This window comes from Quercus suber, unplaced genomic scaffold, assembly GCF_002906115.3.
Source record: "Quercus suber isolate HL8 unplaced genomic scaffold, Cork oak 2.0 scaffold_532, whole genome shotgun sequence".
Taxonomy (NCBI): domain Eukaryota; kingdom Viridiplantae; phylum Streptophyta; class Magnoliopsida; order Fagales; family Fagaceae; genus Quercus; species Quercus suber.
This window is the reverse complement of record NW_027069980.1, coordinates 253,318-262,466: the sequence shown is the minus strand read 5'-3', so window position 1 is coordinate 262,466 and position 9,149 is coordinate 253,318. Positions and strand designations below refer to the sequence as shown.

At 34.0% G+C, this 9,149-nt stretch overlaps 1 long non-coding RNA gene across 1 annotated transcript; it reads left to right on the top strand.

The window, feature by feature from the left end:
- Window positions 1–6,473: 6,473 nt before the first annotated feature.
- On the top strand, window positions 6,474–8,677 carry LOC136063472 (uncharacterized). The gene is made up of 4 exons (XR_010625123.1): window positions 6,474–7,341; window positions 7,463–8,076; window positions 8,157–8,258; window positions 8,341–8,677. It is a non-coding gene; the product is annotated as an uncharacterized LOC136063472 (long non-coding RNA).
- Window positions 8,678–9,149: the final 472 nt, after the last annotated feature.

The window sequence follows — 9,149 nt, the reverse complement described above, 5'->3', positions numbered from 1 at the left end:
AGTGAATATTAAAAAAAAAAAAAAAAAAAAATCACCTAAGAAGGGCCTGGTACTAAAGATTATAGTGTCAGAAATATTTTAACATTCACCTCAACCTAATGTAGCCTTGCAAGAGCTATTGAAACAATTTGCTTATGTATTTGATACACCAAAAGGGCTACCACCAAATAGAGGACATGAGCATAAAATATTACTTAAGGAGGTCATTCAACCTATTAGTGTTAGGCCTTACAGGTATCCCTTCTACCAAAAGAATGAGATAGAGAAGATTGTGCAAGTGATGTTGGAAACAGGGGCAATTAGATCTAGCCAAAGTCCATTTTCTTCACCTATGCTTCTGGTTAGAAAAGTGGATGGCTCTTGGAGGATGTGTATTGACTACAGAGCCCTCAACAAAGAAATAGTAAAAGATAAGTTTCTCATCCCTTTTGTTGATGAGCTTTTAGATGAACTATGTGGTGCACAAATATTTTCTAAACTAGATTTATGGTCTAGTTATCATCAAATTAGAATGAAAGATTCTAACATTTATAAAAATGCATTTAGAACTCATGAGGGTCACTAGCTTACCATCCCCAAACTGATGGTCAAATTGAGGTAACTAATAAAGGTTTAGAGCATTGCTTGAGATGTTATGCAAGGGAGCACCCTAGGTAGTGGTCTTCATGGTTGGCATTAGTTGAGTTTTGGTACAACACAAAACTTCCATACCTCTACTAAAACTAGCCCTTTTAAGGCCCTTTACGACTATCCTCCTCTCACTTTACGACATTACATTCCTAGTAAACATAAATTGAGGCAGTGGATGCTCACCTTAAATCCAAAACAGTTGCTCTTGCTTTACTTAAGCAAAATTTGGTTGCAACCCAAGAGAGAACCAAGTCTCAAGCTGACAAGCATTGGACTGGTAGGGAATTTTAGGAAAGAGATTTGCTCTTCCTAAAGCTTCTTCCTTAGAGAAAAAAGCCCTTGGCCACTAGAGCTAATCTCAAGCTATCGCCAAGGTTTTATCGACCATTCCAAATCCTTAAAAGGGTAGGTCAGATTGCCTATAAATTGGATTTACCCTCTCATTCCAAACTTCACCCTGTTTTTCATGTTTCTTGTTTGAAACCTAAACTAGGAGCTCATGTTCAGACCTAATCTAACCTACCACCAGTGGATTCAGATGGTGTTTTATGCCTTGAACCTCAAGCCATTATTCAAAGAAGGATGAAGAAGCTTCATTACAAGTCTGTGATTGAAGTTTTAGTTCATCAGTAGGACACCCCTATAGAAGATGCGACTTGGGAGCTGCTCCATACTCTTCAACAACAATACCCCACCTTGTGGGCAAGGTGCTTTGAGAGGGAGGTGTGAGAGAGCGTGCCCTCAACAAAAGAGAAAGCATCAACGCTCTCCTTTCGAGTTTTGTTTATTGTGGAGTTTGTGAGAGACTGGGGAATTTTGGGTGCTCTTAGAAAAGGGTGTAGGCATTGGCACCTTCCCTTTTCAGGATTCCAAGGAGTTGCCACTTATTTTATAAGTAAAATAAGAAAACTATACAAATTACAACATATGCTGAATAATAATCTTCTCATTGATTTGAAACAATTACATTTGGAAGAAATAATTTTACATCACTTTGATTCCTAGTTACAATCTAATAAAAAAACAAATACAAAACTTTGTTTCCTAGTTACATTCTACCCAAAATAAAAATAAGACACTAACTCTGCCAACCTAAAATTCTAAGATTCGGGGGCTAGGTAGTAGAATGAGAAGGTGTTAGACCCTATCCAGACAAAGTCTGGTCTTCTAGACTTTAAATGACCTTTTAAATACCCATATTCAAAATTTCAAATGATATACAACAAATGCCATGTCAAATCCTAGACCTAGGGTTACAGTTCAATTTAAGAACCTTAGATCTACAAATTATTTTGTGTAAAAAAAATGTTTGATGAGAATGCTTGATGAAAATTTAAATATGAGTTTTTGTAAAAGAAAAAGAATGAATTGTTAATAAAAAATCAGATTTGGTTTGGATTTTTTAAATGTGAGAGAAAAATGGATTTTTATTTTGAAAATACCAACTTTTTTTATGAAAAATGTAGATTTGGTTTTTACTTTAAAAAAAAAAAAAGGTTAGAATTTTATTTTGAAAAATACAGAGCAGATTTTATAAAAAATACAAACCAGATTTTTTTTATTAAAAATAGACCAGATTTTTGTTTTGGAAACTACAGAACAGATTTTTTCTTAAAAAACAGATCATATTTTATAAACAAAATACAGATCAGATTTTTGTAAACAAAATACAGATAAAATTTTATAAACAAATTATAGATAAGATTTTATAAACAAAATATAGATCATATTTTATTTTTTGAAAATCATGGAGAAAGGTATGGATCTGGTTTTAGTTTGAAAAAGAAACACGGAGAAAAATGCAGATCTGATTTTAGTTTTGAAAAACATGGAGAAAAATATTGTAGATCTAAAATCTTAAGAAGAGATTCAACCGTAGATCTAGGCATGTTCATCAACTAATCATGTGAATTTTTTGAAAGCGAGAAGAAAGCATGCAATAACATATGACAAACATGGTTATCTAAACACAAGAAACAACATAACCAGGGGCGGAGCCAGGATTTTTTGTTTGGGGGGGCCAAATTTTTTTACTAATATATTAGTCTTGAGTCAAGATAAACAATCACACACATGCGTAAACGCACATACACAAATATAAACATTAATATTTTGATACTAGAGTAGGTCATAATTTATGAATATATTGTGAATAAAATTAATAACTTTCACATATGTATATTCGCAAGATAATTTTTTAGGAGAATTTATCATCTTTTAAACTCCAATACTATACAAAGATATTAAACATGTACAAAAAACGAATTAGAAAAAATTTGTGAATAAAATTAATAACTTTCACATATGTATATTCGCAAGATAATTTTTTAGGAGAATTTATCATCTTTTAAACTCCAATACTATACAAAGATATTAAACATGTACAAAAAACGAATTAGAAAAAACAAAAACTATCTTGTCTCTATAACTTCTAGACTAATTGACAAATTCTATTAGTTTTTAAGAGCATCATTGGACTAACTCAAACATTTGGGGGGCTAACTTGTACAAAAGCAGTCTAGTTTGATATTAAACATGTATAAAAAACGAATTAAAAAAAAAACAAAAACTACCTTATCTCTATAACTACTAGACTAATTGATAAATTCTATTGGTTTTTAAGAGCATCATTGGACTAACTCAAACATTTGGGGGGCCAACTTCTATTTTTGTAGCTAAATATTTAGATTTTTAATACTTACATATAATAAAAAATAATTTTTTTAAATTTTGGGGGGGCCATGGCCCCCCCAAGCCTTGCTGTAGCTCCGCCCCTGAACATCACATTCATGGAAAATAAAGCGTAGGTGAAAGCATGTTCTTGGAATTAAAACAAAATCATGTTAGGGAAAGTAAAGTTAGAATCGTACCTGCACGGACATATTCCAAGAGCAAGAACTATCCTAGAGATCAAAAAGAATGAATTTCTAAGGATTTAAGTGACGCCACTTAACAGAAAAGAAATTCCTGAAGCAAAGCTTCCAGAATTTCTTTAATGTAAGGGGAGAAAGAGGTCAAAAGGGGTCCTGATTTCTAATTTTAGTTCCCTATTTATAAAGGTTTGGTGCTTAAAAAATAAGCTAGGTTGGATCAAATACGAATTAAGTCGAATTCTTCTCCCTAAAAATTTGAAATGGATGCATTTTATCTTGATAAGAACATTTCCAAGTTAGGCCTTGAAGTTGTGTCAACTGGCACTAGGGAAGTGCCGTTCCCAACTTTGGTTCGATTTGGACTCTTTTTTAGGGATTTTCTGAGTCAGGAATTGTACCTAGACGTATTTCTAACTCGTATTCTAAAATAAATCCCTCTTATTTTGATAATCAAGTCCTTAAAACAATAATTATCTGATAGATAAATATTCTAAAAAGACTTAATTATCAACAATTCCCTTGTTATCGGATTATCCATTTTATTCCTATGCAACCAAGCTTTTTTCTGATAAAAACCAACAACTAATCACACAATTATTTAATTAATTTTAATTTTTTAGAATTAATTTCAATTAATCACATGTGATCGGCTTCACCCTAATACAATGCATGCAGATCGTGAAAACTTGATATTTTAATATCTTTCAATCCGACGGTCCGATTTGGGAATCAGGCATACCGTCACAACCATTAGAATCTCAAGATCATTTTTATGATATGTAATGAATAATTTAATGCATGTAATGCAACTATGATTTTTGGATATTTGAAATGGTCATTTTAGTAATCTTCCAAAACTAAATTATGGGTGTAAAATCAGGTGTCTACAGAATGCCTCTCATTGATAGAGCTTGAAAAGCGAACGTCAATGTAAAACAAAGATATTGTTTTTAGCAACCATAATTTAATCAAGGTTGACTTTTTCAAAGATTTCCTAACCCTAGAACCTAGAACCTTTGGGTGTAGAACTAGTGTTTTATTGTTTTACAAAAAAGAAGAAGAAGAAGAAGAAAAAGAAGAAGAAGAAGAGAACAATGGACATATAATCTACTTGATAATTGATGAACCTGGATAAAATCTTGAATTCTAATGAGGCAATTGAGAACTATATTAGCCCAATTTGAAAGTAGACTGAGAACTATATTCGCCCAATCTGAAATAAGGAAACCAGGAATTGCATTTGCCCGATTTGGAAGTAGAATGAGAACTATATTCACCCAATTTGAAGTAGGATAACCAGGAATTGTATTCGCCTAATCTTAAAATCTGGAGGCGACTGAGCACTATATTCGGCTCAATCTAAAAATATGGAGGCGACTGAGAACTATATTCGGCTTTGTTTGAAAATTTGAAGGTGACTGAGAACTATATTGAGAACTATATTCGGCTCAATTTGAAAATCTGGAGGCAACTGAGAACTATATTCAGCTTAATTTAAAAATCTGAGGCAACTGAGAACTATATTCGGCTCAATCTAAAAATCTGGAGGCAATTGAGAATTATATTCAGCTCAATCTAAAAATCTAGAGGCGACTAAGAACAATATTTGGCTCGGTTTGAAACTCTACAAAATAAATCAAATTAGAATTTTGATGATTGAGACTTTATCCGCTCAACTTAGGGAATTTTCCATTTTCTTTTGTTTCACTTGATCAATTTTATCCTTGTGAAATTTTTCTCTCTTCTTGTTTGTTTGTTTTTTTTTTTTTTTTTCCTTTCCCTTTCTTATTTACTTCTCTTTTTCCTTTTTTTATTATTTCAAAACTTGGGTCATTTGTTTGACAATTTTCTCTTCCTTCCTTCTTTTCTTCTCTTTTTCCAACAAAATTAATGCCATAGATGTTGAAAACCTTTCTAAAAAATTTTAGAAACTATTTTTTCTTATCTTTTATTTATTTATTTAAATTTTCTTATTTCATTCACCCTCTTTTTTTATTTCATTCATTTTTCCTTGTTTTTCATTTTCATTTTTTTTACTCATTTTTTTTTTATTTCATCCATTTTTTCATTTTTTTTTTTGGATGAGTTAACTTAAGTTTGATTGAGTCAACTCAGTCAAACCTGAGTTGACTCAGCAACATCGGGGGGGGGGGGGGGGGGGGNGCTCATTTTTTTTTTTGGTGGTAAATTTGTTGATTTCTTGTTTGGTTGAGAACTTTATGGTAGGGCATTGTCGTTTTGTTGTTGTTTGCTCTTGTGGGAATTTTTGGATATTGTATGATTTGGATGGAAATCATTGTGTGATCATGCTGATTTTTGAGGCATTTTTGAATTGTTGAGTTGTTTGATATTGTCAAGTTTAGACATTGTTGATGATATATGGAGCTTTGCATTGTATGTAGCTTTGGGAATTGTTGGATGAATTTTGACTTGATTTTTTTTTTTTTTTTTTTGGTTTTCAACGGGTAAGAAATTATGAGAATTTGATGTGTAGATATGATTTAGTAAACTCATTTTTTGATGGGTATGGAAATTTTGTTGGGATGTGTAGGCATTATTTTTCATGGGTATGAAATTTTTTCCTTTGGGTATGGAAAGAAACTTTTCTTTGGGTATTATTTTTCATGGGTATGAAATTTTCTTTGGGTATTATTTTTCATGGGTATATGTTTGTAATTGTTGAATGATTTTATGGGGGTGAAGGATTTTGTTTTGCTTGATTGGGGTATTGTTAGGGTGTTGTACAATTTAAATTGATGAAATGGCATTTGGGCGTGGCTAATTTTTGTGAGGGCATCTGTATTTGTTTATTGGGAGTTTGATGTAGTATTTTTGAAACAAGATATTTTTTGTGAATATCATAATGATTGGCTAAGCTTTGTTTTGTTGTTTGTTTTTTTGGTTTTTTTTCCCCATCTTTGTTGTTTGTTTATATTTCTCATGTGGGGTATCCTTGTTAATTGTAGAATCTGGGGTAATCTATAGTTGTTGAAGCACAGGTGGGTGTCGTTATCCCCAAACATTAGAAATGTCATCAATGAAGCAGGCTATCAAACCTTTTCCCAAGCTCTTTTGGATTATGACACCACTAAATATAAGGATCTTCAACTACTTGTCTCATTGTCTGAGCGATTCTGGGATACCACTTGTACCATTCATTTTTCGGGCATTGGCAAGGTGCTGTTGTCACTATATGATTTTTCAGTCATTACTGGCTTAAAATTGGGCAGTGAGAGAATTGAAGGTAATGATTCCATTTCACCAGTGGTTAGGAGTCTTTTGGGTGTGATCCCTCCACGAGTTAGGAGTAAAAATGTGCCCTTGATGTGGTTGTATTCCAATATTGACAAGTGTGAGACTGTGGCAACTGGCACCTAAATGTTTATGCTCCTTTTCATTGGAATTGTCTTATGTCCTGATTTGTGGAGCACGGTGAGTTTACATTACTTGTGGAGTTTGAGGGATATTAGTCGGATAAAAAATTATGATTGGGGCAGCATAGCTTATGTGACCCTCTTGCACTTTATGACTTAGCTTTCTTGGCGTAGTCTTTCAAGCTTAGGAGGTGCGCCATTTGTTTGGTAGGTGAGATTTAAATTCTTGGTTGGGTGTATTTTGCAAAAGTTATTTGTGTTGTTGTGTTGTTGTTGGTGTGTGCTGATTTTTTCTTCAGGTTTGGATGTATGAATATTTTGGTGTTGGTTTGCAACTTTTGGAAGATGTTGATGATATTTATTCAAGGATTTTTCACTGATTGCCTAAGTATCGTCTATTAGCACCCCCCAAGCATTCTTTACAGGCTTGGCAGATGGTGATTGACAACTTAGATGCCAATGAGGTGAGTTTTTTCTTGTTTTTGCTGCTTTGTTGTTTTGTTTTTTCTTCTTGTTTAGGTATGGCTTCTCTTCATTCAGGGTTCTTTGTGATGTTTTTCATTTTGGGCTCTTTGTGATGTTCAGATGTCCTTAAATCCTTGGCTTGGATGTGAGGAGCATGATGAGTGTCCATGGGCTCAAGAGTTGAATGATTGTCAAGTGCTATTTGACTGTGGTCATGGGAGTTATTGGTATCTTGGTGTTTGGGTATTGGCTCAAATTCAACACATGTATCCTCCTGAGATGATTCCTACCCATCCTTGTCGTTCTATTCAGCTGGCAGTCCTTCTGATGAATGAAGAAATTGCTCGTGCTTGATTGGCCGCACCGTTTGTAGGATACTAGGAGACTATCTTGAATTTGTCCTAGCTCACTTACAGGGTCACTTAGTTGACATTTCTGGAGCATCGATGACTTTCTTTCTTTTCCAAATCAATTTGCATCATGACTCGCATCATCATCTTTCATTTTCTTTGTTTTGCCCTTTGTGAAAACGCCTGAATGTTGCATTTTTAGGCTTCATCTTTTGGAGTGAGAGTCCACCTCCTAGCAATGCTGGTGGTCCTTCTAGTCCTTTTATTGAGACATATCCCCATTTCACGGCATGGCAATATGAGGTCATGAATTCTGATGGATCTTTCAGGTCTGTGGATCTACACTGGCCGGAGTATACCCTGAATGTCCCTTGGACTAGCTCGGTACATTTCCAAATCCTTTAGTCTCCTATCTCATTCTTTGTCTATTCAAGTTTTTCTGAACTTGTGGCCTTATGCTCTAGGTGGGTGTTGATCTCATGGAAGAAAGCATGCAAATGATTGAAGGCTTGCAACTAGTGGCATGCATGCAGTCTTCCCAATATGTGTTTAATGAAGTGAATTGGGTAAAGGATGACACTCCCTTATTGATTTTTTTTCTTGAAATTCATAGTAATCAACTTACACATGTCTTTGACGATTTTGTAGAGCAATCAAATGGCGAATGCGGTGGCCAACACAGGATCCTTGGAAGACAGAATTAGAAACCTTGAATTTCAGAGCAGGCAACAAGAATCTCAATTTTATGCAAGTCAAGAGTGAGAAGGAGACATAGAGGGTGGTTCTTCTAGGGGTGAGTCTAGAAGATCTTCCCAAAGGCGGACTCAAAGTACGAATGATGCTTGACTTGTATTTTAATTTTCCTGCAAGAGACAAAATATTCCTTAGTCAGAAAATTTGTATTAATTTCCACTTTTAGCTCCTTGTCCTTAGATGACTTTAGCCTTGCTAGAATTTAGATGAGATAAGTTTAGAATTCACCTACTGAAGGTTTGTAGTTATAATTTGAACTTATCTGACCACTTTTGATATGATTGTGCTTACCTGAACGAGGCATTGCTGAATGCCCCTAGTTTGAATATTTATGCATGGTTATTTTTTAGAAAAACAAAGTTTTTTTTTTTGGGAAAAAGAGATGATTGATTTGGTTTGTTTCAGAGAAGGGGATAAGGCATGGCCTTTCTACTTCAGTTACCAGTAGCATGATTGAAGGCCACATGGTGAATCTTCATGCAATTTTCATAATGCTTACTGATAAATGTACTCATGATATGTTTGACAACATGAAGAAAATTTTTGGTTTAGCTCTTTGTTTTATGGGAGAATTCTTGCTTTGCATTGGAAGACTTGGCTTTGTAGATGCTCGAGCCACAGGTATTTTGAGTCAAGTTAGGGATGGTGATAATCTTACTTCTCTGGTCTTGGCAAAAACTCTTTTAGGGCTAGACTCTGTATTT